This window comes from Crinia signifera, chromosome 2 (assembly GCF_055691185.1).
Source record: "Crinia signifera chromosome 2, ASM5569118v1, whole genome shotgun sequence".
Lineage (NCBI taxonomy): Eukaryota > Metazoa > Chordata > Amphibia > Anura > Myobatrachidae > Crinia > Crinia signifera.
Genome location: NC_139218.1, coordinates 259,816,198 through 259,832,493, shown reverse-complemented (window position 1 = coordinate 259,832,493; position 16,296 = coordinate 259,816,198).

Below are 16,296 nucleotides of genomic sequence, written 5' to 3'. Positions count from 1 at the left end.
CAATGTGGGAAATAGCGGCGGCTCCCTATTCAATGCTGTCTTTAGCGACAGCATTGATGCAGGATCATGGCAGAATGGGCCCGACTTTAGAAGCTGTAGGGCCCATTCTGCCGATAATGGCCATGGATTGTCGCGATCCCAGCCACAGATCGCCAATCCATGGCCTATTTCGCGGCCATGCCCCCTTTGCACTGAGCGGCAGGCAGGACATTAAATCCTGCCTGTTGTTCTGTGGTCAATAAGAACGCAAATGGGCCAGAATCATGGCTGTCAGCGGGGATCGACAGCCATGATCCCAGATTGCATACCCCTATGTGTTACGAGCCGCCTCTATTGGGTCTGTGTAAATGCAGCCTTTTTTTTGTTCTGTGTGCAATTCACTTGTCACATAATTAGGCAATTAGCATTCTGCCTTGTGTGTCAGGCTGCTCACCTGCAGTAACTTTCCTCATTTAGAGGGCTTGTCCATTCCAGAAGTTCTGATTGGATATTGCTGCCTATATTACCCAGCCTACCCTAAGCTCTGTGCTGGTTATACTGCTTGTTTCTAGCTATTGCAGCAGGTCATATTCAGTATTTCCTGACTAACCCTGATCCTAATAATTCTGTACTATCCTGACTAGCCTTTGATACTCTAATCTTGCTACTTCCATGCAAGTGCCTGATCCTGGGTGTTCCAGCCTATAATGACTCTGTTAAGAGCTTCTGTTTATGTACCTGTGTTTTCACCCATTTGTTTGTCTGTAACCAGAACTGTCCCACAGTCTGGTCCTGCTGAATGCCTGTCTGTGTTACTAGTAGTGTCTACTCCACCACTGGAGCCTGTCTGTGTCGCTATTAGTGACTACTTCTGCCTACCGGCCCTGCTTGTCTATGTGCCTGTAACCGGTATTGCTTGCATTCTGTTTCTGTCCATTTGTCTTCTCATATTTTACTCAGGTGCTACATTTACTGCATCATTAAACACCTTGCCATCGTAGTTAACTACCCTATACTTATAAAATATATTGTACAGTGACTCTAGTGTGCACCATCCATCGAAGTGGTCTGGTGACAGTCGCACACAGTGGTGTGCTAAGTGTCTATTTTTTGTCTTTTGTGTCTGGTCCTTCCTTTTGTGTCCCAGTCTGACTTCAGTCCTGGATTTGCCTTGCCCAGCCTCCTGTAGCAGCCTTGTCCCTCTGTAAAACCTGGTGGCACTTGAGTGGACCTAATTTGCCATCACAAAAGTGGCTGTTATAGGTAAAGCCTTAGCCTGCAGGAGACTTTAAGGACTACTGGGCAAGTGCAACAGCTCCACCTATACCACCTTGGCGGCATCCCTAACGCTACTTTGGTAGATTTAATAAGGAGTAACTTGCGAAGGCCACCAACCATTGGTGAGGTTGATGATAGTTTTAAAACCATATAGAAAAATTGTAAACCGGGCGTGTTCCTATTGCTGTTTTAAATAATCGTAAGCCTCCAATGATAAGAAGCTGTGACAAACTGCTTCCTAGTAAATCTCCCCCATGTTTGTCTGCATCTGTGGTCTTTGAATATTAGTTTAGCTAAAGAAACACACAGGAACTAATTTAAAATTCCTCATATCATAGTTAAACGCCACATTTAGAGTTAGGAGCTAATCCAGATAAAGGATTCAAATTGCATCTACACAAACCAAACTATTACACAAGAAATACAAATTTCTCTTTTTGCATGAAGGAAAGGTATCGGTACTGTTGCCCAGAGAACACAAATACTGGGCAGCTTAATTTTTTACCCTGTGACTAAGAGTTGGAATTTTCCACCCATTTCATGACCAATCTTCGTGCTGCATTTGCTCCTAACTCTAAAGGCCCATACACACTGCGTGATTTTGAGCTGAAAGCCACTCAAAACACCAAGTTTGAGTGGCTTTCAGCTCAAAGCTGCCCAGTGTGTGTGGCCCGTCGATGAGCGGTGATGTGTGCTCCAGCATCATCGCTTGGAGAGCCGCTCATCTGTTGGTATTACCAGCAGATAAGCGGCTTTGTGGATGGCTTTGCATAGCACTGCACTATGCAAAGCTGTCCACCCTCCCGCTGACAGCACCGTGCAGGAGGAAAGCAGCTTAGTGTGTATGCACTGAGCGGCTTTCCCTCCAGTGATGACAGCGGTCCTTTAGAGAACTTGGTATCATTCACAGATTCACAAGCAAAAATCTGACATCTTTCTATTGTCAGGATAAGAGCCCATACCGGTGAAGAGCTGGAAGCAGAGTGATAGTTTCCACATTCAGACTTGCCACATGTACAGTACTATGCATGCACAGCCATGAGACAGCACATGCATCAGTGGGGCTGAATGGAAGATTTCTGATCAAATTCGTGATAGAGTAACCGATAGTGTTAGCCAGGTGGCTCACAAACATTTCCAAAGTAACCCTAGGGTAGAGGGTTTTTATAGAAACATTTTGAAAAAAAAAAAATCAGTTAAGTTATTTGTGTACAGTTTTTTTCAACATGTTTTATGTATGTTAGCCTCCAGCAGTGGCTTTGTCTATCGCTTTGACAATAAATAATATGATTTGGTCTTGGATCACCAACCCGAGACCCCCTGCACGAGTCTCGCTGCACCTTGTATGTCTTTGCATACTGTGTGGGAACCACTGTCATAGAGTACTTTGGGCTAATGCTATCTTCTGCAGATTATATTAAATAATTCCTTAGATCCTACTAAATATTTTAGGTAGAACTAAAAGCAATATTGGATAGTGCTATGTCTGGAGGAGCAATATTAAAATAATATTTTTAATCATTTTCCATCACTTTTACTTTACCACTTTTTATTACTTGCCATAAATACAAAAAACACTCTGTAACCCACAGTGGTGGAGGAAATTATTTTAGGAAATTGATTCTCTTACTTCCAATGTATCACATTATGGGGTTTATCTACTAAGATGGGAGTTCTAGTTATAAGTTAGCACCTTCTAAAATATAATAGATAGAACCTGGTTGTTTGCTGTGGCCAACATCCCACAATTAATAGAACTCCCATCTTAGTAACTTTACCCCTATGTTGACAATATATCCCTATGTTGACATCTCACATTGTATCTCTGCCCACCAATATTAGGTTTACAAACTATATTTGTTAAAAAAAAATCCAATTGAAAGGTACTTATAGAATCTTAACATGTGGTCAATACAAAATCCCTGTGTTCCAATATCCTGCATGGAATTCAAAACCCAGATAACAAAATAAGTATTTTGAAAGCTGAATCTCCTGATCCTCTACACTCTGAAGTTGCCTGTTTATTTAAATCTGGTGACTATGGAGGCCACTGGAGAGATGGGCGTGGCATGGGCTAACATTGAATTCAATCCATTTTATTTTTTGTCATAATTATTTAACTTTTTTGATTGGTGTATTACACTAGGTATAGAAGTGGGCACAAGAAATGCCCTAAAATTTGCTACTTTGCACATGGAAGCAATGGAGAAGAAAATTCTATATTGGAACTTTTAGGGGAAAATCTGGTGCTCTATGCTAGATTCATTAATGATCTGTTTATGGTTTGGAGTTTGGATTTACAATCAATTTAGCACTTTGCTCATTCACATAATGTACAAACCAAGGGCCTTATTTTGGTTCATTCTTTCTGTCAAAATCCTTCTTAGATGGACAAAACCATGTGCACTGCAGGGGGGCAGATGTAACATGTGCAGAGAGAATTAGATTTGGGTGAGTAATTTTGTTTCTATGCAGGGAAAATACTGACTGCTTTATTTTTACACTGCAATATAGATCTCACTTTGAAGTAAAACCCCACCCAAATCTAATTCTCTCTGCACATGTTACATCTGCCCCACCTGCAGTGCACATGGGGCCTTATTCTGGTTGGTGCGTTAATTTCCGTATACTTTCGGATGCCGTTTTTTAGCCGTCTGCGCATGCGCGGGGAACACTATGCGCATGTGCCACGCATGGTCTACGTACTTGTACTCACTAATACCGCACAGAAATGTGCACCGCAATCACTCGGGAAATATGGGCGTATTATGGGCGTCATTCGGAATGACACAGGGGCGTACTTTCAAAGTGGGCTAAACTGGGCGGAAACATGGGCGGACACGGGGGAGTGCACTTATTTTGGTAGGCGTGCATTCGGACAGCACACCGAATGCACGCGAACAAAAAGGCAAGAAATATGCGGTGTCCATAAGCAAGTATTGCTTTGCGAACACCACTCGGTCATGCGCTAGGCAATCGGAACGCCTAATCACTACAACCAATGTCAGGTGAACACAAAACAATCCACTCCTTTACTCATTCCTTGTTAATTACACGCTTGTCACTGCTTCAATTGGAACCATTGCAGCTTAAATGGAACATTACTAAACACACACATATATGCTGCACTTTTCACACACTTTTACACTGCAAATAATGAACACAACTTCATAGTAATAATACGGAATGGGATTATATGGTCGACAAGTATTAGATCGACGGTGTTTTGGACGAAGCCGTTAGTCAGACTGTACGGTTTTATCCAAAGTGTATAGATAGACAGTAGCATATGGTCCATCATAGTTAGATCGAAATATGCAAGGTTTTACGGCAGAAAGGTAGACCGCTATTAGGTCGACCTGTATCTAGGTCGACCGCATTTTTATCGACAAGTACGAGGTTGTTAATCGCTAGGTCGTCCGCTATTAGGTTGACCGGTAAATATGTCGACCGTTTCAAGGTCGAAAATTACAAGGTCGATCAACAATAGGTGGACCGCTATAAGGTCAACAAGTGCAAAGTCAACTGTTTATGATTTGAGCACATTTAGGACGCCTTACACAAGGTTCACCGTTAATAGGTTGACACATAAACCACGTTCTACAGCAGTATTCTGACGTGGCACCACAAGTGCCACAATGACCTGGCACTGTGCAGCGCTGCAAACACCCATTACACCGTCACCCATGAAGCTCTCCACCCCTGGGATCCCTCCATCTCCCTAGCTTCACCCATTAAATACGGCACACCTATTGCCGGCTAAATGCAGATTCCCCAAGTCTCCCCATAGAGTCACACAGGCTCCCGTCTACATTTAGAAGCTCAACTCCACTCTAGCGCATTGCCGGGCCCTATCATGACTGCGGCGCCCAGTAGGCAGCTGCCCAGGGTGCCGGGATCTCGGGGGGCGCTAAAGTCTGCCTATCAAATATTCGCGGATTTCTGTGGAGGATCCCTGTTGTACTTAATGCAGCTGGCTGCTGTGGAACCTCTGAGACCTCCCCCACACTTTCCCTAGAGGCATACTTCCCTACTTTGGTGCCTAAGAAGACTTATACCGGCCCTTGTGGCACCACAAGTACCACAATGACCTGGCACTGCTCAGCGCTGCACACCCCCATTACACCGTCACCCATGAAGCTCTCCACCCCTGGGATCCCTCCATCTCCCTAGCTTCACCCATTAAATATGGCACACCTATTGCCGGCTAAATGCACACTCCCCAAGTCTCCCCATACAGTCACACAGCCTCCCGTCTACATTTAGAAGCTCATTCCATGCTAGTTGATAGCGCTTTGCCGGGCTCTATCATTACTGTGGCACTACAAGTGCCAGAATCAGAGCCGAATTTCCCATTAGGCACGTGAGGCACCGGCCTAGGGGCGGCACATGTTTGGGGGCGGCACTTGGATGCCTGTGATAGTACTGTCAGCCCAAAATGTACCAATAACTGCAAAATATCCACTGTACTGTACTATATTCCATCTTAAATAGAGTGTAAATGGATAGGACATGCAAATACTGCCCCTGTAAACTGTCCTACATAGTAAACATTATTGTTGTGCCTAGGGGCGCCCTCATCCCTAAATCCGCCCCTGGCCAGAATGACTTGGCACTGTGCAGCGCTGCAAACACCCATTACACTGTCACCCATGAAGGGCTCCACCACTGGGATCCCTCCATCTCCCTAGCTGCACCCAATAAAGACGTCACCCCTAAGCACCCCTATACCTGACTAAATCCAGACTCCCCAAAGTCACACAGCCTCCCGTCTACATTTAGAAGCTCATTCCACGCTAGTTGATAGCGCTTTGCCGGGCTCTGTTATTACTTGTAGTGCCACGTCAGATGATTAGTGCAGAGTATTGAGAGTGGCAGGGTGTCATTACCGTCATGAATAGGTGCTACAAGATTGCCGATCATGTTAATGTCGAACTTATGCTACAATCGACCTATAAGGTTTCGATGTCATGTAAGTGTCGACCTTTACAGTGTCTGTGAAGTGGTGGCGACCTAAGTGCGTTCGATCTTCCCGTGATCGACCAAATGACCGTATACCACATTAACATATACATTTCATGTCTGACCTCAGTTTTATTTGGTCATTGGTGTACAAATCTGCATTTACCTACTAAATCAGAACCACTTCACAGACACTGTAAAGGTCGACACTTACATGACATCGAAACCTTATAGGTCGATTGTAACATAAGTTCGACATTAACATGATCGGCAATCTTGTAGCACCTATTCATGACGGTAATGACACCCTGCCACTCTCAATACTCTGCACTAATCATCTGACGTGGCACTACAAGTAATAACAGAGCCCGGCAAAGCGCTATCAACTAGCGTGGAATGAGCTTCTAAATGTAGACGGGAGGCTGTGTGACTTTGGGGAGTCTGGATTTAGTCAGGTATAGGGGTGCTTAGGGGTGACGTCTTTATTGGGTGCAGCTAGGGAGATGGAGGGATCCCAGTGGTGGAGCCCTTCATGGGTGACAGTGTAATGGGTGTTTGCAGCGCTGCACAGTGCCAGGTCATTCTGGCACTTGTAGTGCCACAGTAATGATAGAGCCCGGCAAAGCGCTATCAACTAGCGTGGAATGAGCTTCTAAATGTAGACGGGAGGCTCTGTGACTGTATGGGGAGACTTGGGGAGTCTGCATTTAGCCGGCAATAGGTGTGTCATATTTAATGGGTGAAGCTAGGGAGATGGAGGGATCCCAGGGGTGGAGAGCTTCATGGGTGACAGTGTAATGGGGGTGTGCAGCGCTGAGCAGTGCCAGGTCATTGTGGTACTTGTGGTGCCACAAGGGCCGGTATAAGTCTTCTTAGGCACCAAAGTAGGGAAGTATGCCTCTAGGGAAAGTGTGGGGGAGGTCTCAGAGGTTCCACAGCAGCCAGCTGCATTAAGTACAACAGGGATCCTCCACAGAAATCCGCGAATATTTGATAGGCAGACTTTAGCGCCCCCCGAGATCCCGGCACCCTGGGCAGCTGCCTACTGGGCGCCGCAGTCATGATAGGGCCCGGCAATGCGCTAGAGTGGAGTTGAGCTTCTAATTGTAGACGGGAGCCTGTGTGACTATATGGGGAGACTTGGGGAGTCTGCATTTAGCCGGCAATAGGTGTGCCGTATTTAATGGGTGAAGCTAGGGAGATGGAGGGATCCCAGGGGTGGAGAGCTTCATGGGTGATGGTGTAATGGGTGTTTGCAGCGCTGCACAGTGCCAGGTCATTGTGGCACTTGTGGTGCCACGTCAGAATACTGCTGTAGAACGTGGTTTATGTGTCAACCTATTAACGGTGAACCTTGTGTAAGGCGTCCTAAATGTGCTCAAATCATAAACAGTTGACTTTGCACTTGTTGACCTTATAGCGGTCCACCTATTGTTGATCGACCTTGTAATTTTCGACCTTGAAACGGTCGACATATTTACCGGTCAACCTAATAGCGGACGACCTAGCGATTAACAACCTCGTACTTGTCGATAAAAATGCGGTCGACCTAGATACAGGTCGACCTAATAGCGGTCTACCTTTCTGCCGTAAGACCTTGCATATTTCGATCTAACTATGATGGACCATATGCTACTGTCTATCTATACACTTTGGATAAAACCGTACAGTCTGACTAACGGCTTCGTCCAAAACACCGTCGATCTAATACTCGTCGACCATATAATCCCATTCCGATGGCGCAAATTAATTAATTAATTTTTTCCAAAAATTCTATGTTTTTTAACCTTAATAAATAGTTAATTACAGTTCGAAGTTGTCTGTGTGTTTTTTTTAAATGGAAAAGTATATGTGTAACTTGTTTATAATCTTTTAAATAAGCATACTGTATATAGATTATGTTATGTTCACATGCTGTAAGGGTTAATGTGTGTAATGAATATAGTAGTAATGTGTTTCAGTATATATTAGGATTTAATTGATTGAAATAGACAACAATCCCTTTTTAATGAGGTTGCCTAATTGCATAAGTGGGTCATGTGTTCGCTGTGTGTGCTCAGAAAAATAGTGTTGTATTTGAGCGTAAATACTCCGCATCGGTGCCTACGGCCAGGTTCCCGTACGTTCTAACGCGGTAATACCGTGCTTACGCTGTAAGACCGTGCAGAATCTGTACGTGTCCACCGCACACGCAAGGTTTTTAGGTCGTCCGTACACACGCCCAATTCTTAAAGAGTGAGTTCGTCCGAATGCGGAGGCTCAATGGGCGTTTCGACGGACGATGTCCGCATAGCGTTGTGTGCGGCCCGCTCCGTAAGAAATCGGGAATGTACGCACCGATCAGAATAAGGGCCATGGTTTTGCCCATCTAAGAAGGATTTTGTCAGAAAGAATGAACCAAAATAAGGCCCCAAGTTTGGTTATTTTATATGTTGCGCACTTTAGATATCACACCATGTAGCCTTTTCATACACAAAAAGAGAAATAGAAACCAAGACAACCAAGGTTATAGAAACATCCGAAAGCTGCAAAAAATGTATCACAAAAATACGGAGAGTGGTCCCACTCCCATGGAAAAGGATTCACAGGAATCCATAGCAGATTCCAATGAATTGAATGAGGGAAATACTCAATTTAAAGTCAACGTTTTACCCCAAACATGTCAAGGAAGGAAGTATTGAATTTTTGTAATTCCATTGAAAGTACAGAACTGCAGAAAGTAGAAACTATTAAAAAAGAATAATGTTAGCAAAAAAGAATGGGAAGCCATTGAATCCCTCAAAAACAAGGAGGAGAAAATATATTATTAAGCCTGTGGACAAGGAGGGGGGGGGGGGGGTCATCGTCATGAATAAAGTAAACTACATAAATGAAATAGAAAGACAACTGAGTGACAATTTGACGTACAAGAAAATAAGAAGTGACTCCACCCAAAATGTCATCAAGGGTTTACAAGATCTAACAAAAAAAGCCTTTGATGGGGGCATCTTATCAAAGGCAGAACTAGAATATATAAACATTCCCAATCCATAAACCCCAACCATCTATATATTGCCTAAAATTCACAAGAACCTTACCAAACCACCCGGGCATCCTATAATCACTGGAACCGGGAGTATAACTTCAAACCTTTCAGCTTTTGTAGATTTTTATCTCCAGACTTTAAAAAGAAAGATGGCACCACTGGATGCAGGTATAGGTGGAATCACCCAAAGGCTAAGTATTATATCAGTCCCGGAGGCAGAGTGTGTGCACATAGGTCCTGATTCAGACCTATTTGCTGTGCTGCGAATTCGCAGCACGAGCAATTATCTGATGACCGCGCATGCAAACAGAGTCTGCACATAGGCAGCCAGGAAAGGCTAACCTTCATGGGCTGCTCGCATACCATAGGTCAACAATGCCAGAAGATCGGTATAAGCTTAAGGTCGATGGGCATGGTTAACACCCACAAGATCGACATGAGTTTTGCAATTTCTTTGTGTCTGTCTATATATTTTGACATGGACACCATATACAGTAAGTGTACCACGACCCCTTGTTGCACTCGCCATGCTAGGGCACGGTACCTCGATACGCTTGGCACACTATTATATTCTCACCCTTTGCCCACTGGGATAGTAAAGTATAAACCAAGTTGGTCTACAACAAAAAAAGTTGAAAAACCCATGTCAACCTTTTGGTGTCGATCATGCCAATCTCAACCTTAAGCTTGTGTCGAACTTCTGTCAGTGCTGACCTACTGTATTGTATGTCGACCATTTGCAGGTGTTGGCCTAGTCACTGTCGACCATTAGTGGTTGACCTAGTAGTCACTGCTGACCTAGACATTGTCGACCCAGGGACCGCATACCATAAATACACCACTGTATCTGAGCATGAAACAAAAACACAATAATTACCATTCTGGAATGTATTTCTTATTCCCATTTCACACCAGAAATGCAGGGACAAACCCAGGAATTTAGTTCCCGGGACAAGCAGGGACATTCCAGTGTTTGGACTCATTCACACCAGAAAAGTCCCTGCATTTTCTGGTGTGTGAAGGGGGTGGGAAGGAGGCTGGCAGGAGGTGGGGAGGAGGCGGGCAGTCGGCGGGATGGCGGCGGAGGTGGGCAGGAGGTGGTGAGAATACTCACCCCGGTTGCTGGTCCTCTGTGCAGGTTGGGGATCCACACAGGCGGCGGCACAAATGACGGGACAGGCGGCGGATGAAGATGACGCAGCTCTCCAGCGCCCTCACTGCCGCCGGAGAGCTGCGTCATCATCATCATCATCAACCGCCTGTCTTATCATTTGCGCCCGCCACCTGCGTCAATTCTCGGCCGGACAGGACACAGAGGACCGGCAACCCGGGTAAATATACCCTACCCCATTCACACCAGCCAAGTCCCCAGGTTGAACCCGGGAACAACCCTGCTACCTGGCAGGGTTGGATTGCCGGCAAATTAGCCTGGTAATTTATCCCGAGAACCGTTCACACCAGCACTAGTACCGCGTTGTTCCCGGACTCAACCCGGGAATTTAGGCTGGTGTGAAAGGGGTATGAGAGAAAGGATGGGCTTTATTGGAATTCACTTTCATCAATCAATCTTTAGAAGGTTAGAAAGTGTAAGGACATGGTTTGTAATCAATAGACCTAAGTGGAATGAATAGGAATGGAAAATGAGTTATAATAAGATGTATGATGCATAGTAATATAGGGAAGTTCAGTCTTAAAAGGGAAGTTCAATCCACAGGCTTCCATCATACTTTTACTGATTAGTATTTTACTTTTATTTTAAGAAAATATATTGTTTCATCATAAATTATATTTATAGAATATTAAAGTACTGTAGATGACAAATTATTGTTACACATTAACACATGACCATTTCACTGGTTGTTTTTTTATAACTAATTTGTAACACATACACTGATCGGGATACGTCATTTGGTCTACAGCATGATGGTCGACAAGCATTGGGTCAACAACAATAGGTTGACATGGTTCTAGGTCAACATGGAGATAGGTCGGCATGGTTCTAGGTCGACATGGCCTTAGGTCGACATGGTTCTAGGTCAACATGGCTTTAGGTCAAAAGGTCATTAAGTCGACACAAGCATTAGGTTGACAGTAAAAAAGGGTATTTCATGCCCTACCATCCACTAGGGCGTGGTGCGAGAATAAAATAGTGTGCCGAGCACAGCGAGGCACCATTCCCAAAGCATTGTGAGCACAGCGAGTGATGCGGTGCACTTCAAACTGTGTCCATGTCGACTGTGTTGACATTCGGGTCAAAAAACAGTGAAAAACCCTTATGGGAAAGAAGTGATCCCCTGTACAATTGCACATATTTTTTTGGACACCTTTATGAAGGTCTTTTACAAAGCCGAATGAGTAACTTCAGCAGCCTCTGCCAGATTACATCTGAAGAAAGGGACTCAGTAGCAAGTACAATTTAGAACACTTGCCTCATTCTGTACTCTGGTGTTCGGGGGTCTCCGTCACCTCCCTGCCGCCTGGCTCTCCCCTCATGCCGGGGACAGCTAAGCAGGCTGTCTCCGGCGCCTCCTCCTCCCCCGTGCAGCCGGAATGATGTCCGGCTGCTTCACTAGGGGGAGGAGGGGTTTACCTTCCGGGGTCCAGGAGGACCCTTCAAGAAGGTAAGCCAGAGGGGGGGGTCGGCGAGGGGGCGGGTTTGCATCGGAGGCGGCGGGCGGCGAAAAGAAGCCCATAGGCTATACCCTTCAATGCCGTATCAGTTTTGATACATTGGAAAATGCAGTAAAACCGGGGTTTTACCGCATTTTCAGTTTGATACATCTCGCCCTAGTTATCATCAAGGATGCTGCTGCTATAAGGAAATAACTCGATTTTTGGCTCCCTTTTGCAACTTCAGAAGAGGCAATGAAAATTTGGAGCTTACATCTCACTTCAGCAGAAATGAGATGTAAGAATAGCCTACTATTATACTGTGAGGAACCTAGACATCTTCTTATCAATTGTCCCAAGCGCTTGTGATTCAGGAAGGCCTAACTGATCAGGGGGAGGTCAGATTAAGTACAGTTCAATTTAACCTACAGGAGAATATAACATCACAATTTTCCATAGAGATTACTTACTGTTTAGAGTGGGGGCAGTGGCTGGCTTCATAGCTCTGTAATATGCGAGCGTCAACTAGAACAAAGCTCTTGCAATATTTTGCTATTGCACCATTAAGAGGGACAGCACATGTGGGTCATCCGTTCCCTGTGCTGGATGGCCCCTTGCATGCCACTGTGAAACCTAACAAAATTAATGACATAGGGAAACAAAATATTGATGGATATGGGTGAGCGGTGATGGGTGTTATTGGCTGCTGCTGTGATGATTAGTGTAGTGCAGGGAGAAGAGTGGTAGAAATAGAGCTAGCGCCGGTGCTCAGGGGCACCAACCAAAATCTTGCCTAGGGCATCAAATTGGCTAGGGCCGGCTCTGCAGCAATATACAATCTTCATTGTGGAAGTATCCGGGGAGAAGACCACCGATATGTTGCACTCAATCCCTCTGTTCTGGGTCTGTGCCATGTCTAGTGTATCGAGGGCATTCATATGTCTCATTGAGAATTGTGACACATGGTAAGGAAAAGCTGTTGGCAGCAGTAAAAGAATTGGAAAAAGCCCAGAGAAGGACCAAGCTAATAAAAGGGATGAAGGCCTTAAACTATGAGGACAGACTGGCCAAATTAGGAATGTTTACGCTGGAAAAGAGACGTTTAAGGGGAGATATGCTTAACATGTCTAATTATATTAAGGGCCATTACAACAATCTCTCGGGTAGCCTATTTACTCTGAAACCAGGACAAGAGGGCATGCACTTAGACTGGAGGAGAGAAGGTTTAGTACACTTAGAAGGAAGGGCGTTTTATAAGGTCAGGGCAGTACAATTATTGAACTCTTTTCCAGATAAGGTGGTGTCGGCAGATACAATAACTACATATAAATTAAGGTTAGGCAATCATTTATTGGATAAAACACCCAGGGATATAACTGGTAATCAAAGGAAGAACTTGATTGCCGTAAGTCTTTTTTTCAACCTAAACTATTATGTAACTATGTAATGTGGAGGAAAATCTATTAGGCAAATGGCATATAAGAGAAGTTTGGTATGGTGGATGTTTGTGCATGGAAATCTGGTGCGCAAAGGGAATATGTCATAGTAAAACAGGTGGGCAAAAGCAAAACCTGGTGGTCAGAGAGGTATGTGAGGAAAATAATGCAGCAGGAAACCAATAAGAGAACAGCTGGTGGGAGGCTATGCATGTAAGGAACTGTTATTGGTAAAAGGACTATGCAAGAAAGATTGTCATGCCTGGTGGGGTAGAGATTCATGCCTGGTGGTTGGGTAGAGATTGAAATTAAAGAAAAGCCAGTGAGAAAAGCTAGCATGTGAGAGGAAAGCTGGGGCAAAATCTAATAGGGTGCGATTTTTTTGTAAGCAAAAAAATCGCACCAAATCGCACCTTTAAAAATTTGCGGCAAAAAAGTGCGATTTCGGGCGATTTTTTGTCATGAAAATGTGCGCATTTTAAAACATGCGATTTTGTGAAATAAAAACAACAAAAAAAGCGGGAAAAAAACTGCGTGGGGTCCCCCCTCCTGAGCATAACCAGCCCCGGGCAAAAAAAGCCGATCCTGGTTTCATAAAGTCAAAGGAACAAACAAGTTGGGGTTCCGTGGATTTTATAAAACCAGCACCAGGCTCAAGGGTCGGTCCTGGTTCCCAAAATACGGGGGACAAAATGACTAGGGGTCCCCCGTATTTCAAGAACCAGCACCGGGCCCAACCAGCCAGCAGGGTAATGCCACAGCCAGGGGCATTCATCCCCCTGACAGGTCAGCATGGGCAGGGGTCCTGGTGGAGTGGGGACCCCCCCAAAGAAGGGGTCCCCCCTCCAGAACTTACCTGCCCATGCTGAAGCCCGGGGCTGTCCTCGATGCCCCTGGGTGGTGGGCTCTTTCAGCCCGGGGCTGGTTATGCTCAGGAGGGGGGACCCCCACACAGTTTTTTTTCCCGTTTTTTTTTTTACCCTTTTTTTGGACAGAACCATGCACAGATCACAATGATCTGGTTCTGTCAAATTCGCCAGCCAGAACCTGATCTAATTTTTTGGCCTTTACCAAAAATCGCACCCTATTACATGTGTGTGTTAGATGCTTTCCAATGGGAAAACATCTGGATGCGAATTGAAGTGGGACTAAAAATCGCCACTTCAAAATGTGCGATTTCACGGCAAAAGGTGCAATTTTTTTTTACGTGAATCGCACCCTTCGGAAAATGTCCGAAAACGCCAGATTTTGCGAAAAAAATCGCAAAAAAATAAATAAACGCAACCTATTACATTTCGCCCCTGGTGAGCAAAAGAACATATAAGTGAGAAATGGTAGTTTTGGGAACATGAGAGGGGCAAAACTGATGGGCTAGGGGAGCATATCAAGGAAAATTTGGTGGAATTTTTCATGTTTCCAGTATTTATTTTTCCTTTAGTTTAGAATAGACATATTGCATTTGAAAAAGTGCATACAACATATTCAGGACTGTCTGTGGTGGATGCTCTTGGCCGGCCAAAACGCTGCTCATCTGAGACATCTGTCCTGGCCGTTATAAAGTAGTACATTACACCTGTTTCCATGGCAATGAAATTAAGCTGCTGATGTGCCCTTTAGATGGAGATCACACTACGCACCTCAATGTTTGACCATGTTTGCGCCAGCCCCACCATCTTACACTTGCTGTTGAGGCAGTATAACTGATATGGGATGCTCTGCTCTGGCAGGAAATTAGAATGGACAAAAAAAAAAAATAGGCCAAATGGCATATGGAACTCAATACATAATGTAATAGTATTAAACCAATAGAACATAAATTGTATAAAAACATATAATCAGAATATATTACTACATTTATTTATTTATTAACAGTTTCTTAGGTACTTGTGTACTTTCACGGCTCCCATCGCATGCCATCGCATGCCAAATGTAGTGGCATGCGATGGCATGCGATTTTAACAGAAATGCATCCAAATGCATTGAAATTAGTATCAAACATGTTCAATGGCCCCCAAATGTCATTTTTGAGGCTGTACCACCCCCACTATCAACGCGAACCCGAAGCGTGGCGAGCGCAGCGCGCCCCCACTGCAGCGCACTGTGGAAAGGCGTCCAGCATTTCTGGTATCCTTTCAGCACTACCCAGATGTCCCAACCTGGGTTGGTACCATTTACACCGCCCACGACCCAGGTCCAACCAGTGTTCAACCCTGGTCAGGACCTGGGTAGGAGACCAGTGTTACTGGACCTGGGTTGACCCCTTTTACACCAACGCTGACCTGGGTCCGACCTGGGTTATTTCTTGGTGTAAAAGGGGTATTAGTGGTTCTTTTGCATCCACATAGTGCAGCTACGGCTCCAGCAGAGGAGGTGCACCAGCTGCCTCTCTACTTGCGGGTTACCTTGCACTGACTCTGCTTCTAAACCAAGCTCAGCCAACAGCATGGGAGGAGGGGTGTTAGTGATGTTCTCCTGCAGTTTCCACAGCAGGAAGCTCTCATGTGCAAAGTTCACTGGACAATAATGGACAGAAGTATTTAGCAAAAATCGGTACAATCGGTACATTCTGATTTAGCCGGTACAGACTGTTAAAAAACGGTACTGGACCGGCTAAATCGGTACAGTTAGAGGGTATGAGTTTGCTATGGGCTTTCAAGATTATCCCTACATTTCTCCATACCTTGGTTATTTGGCTGAAGCAATGCAAATTGAGCCATCACACTTTGTTGTCTAAACAGTGTAGACAGTTTGTCTGCCCAAATGTCTGTGTACTCAAGAATGTACATTACTGTGAGGTCATCCTGATGTCTCAGCCAATGTCATGACTAGTTCTAGAGTACTTCCTTAAACAAGGAATGAATCACTAGGTGTTCCTCATTATCTCTCAATGCAAGACACAGTACCATTGGTTTGGATTACAAACAGGAAAACAGAAGTTCATATTGAGACAGTTAAACAGAAGCCAAACATGAGTAAGAAAATTAACGGTACTTGTTTCCTAGCACG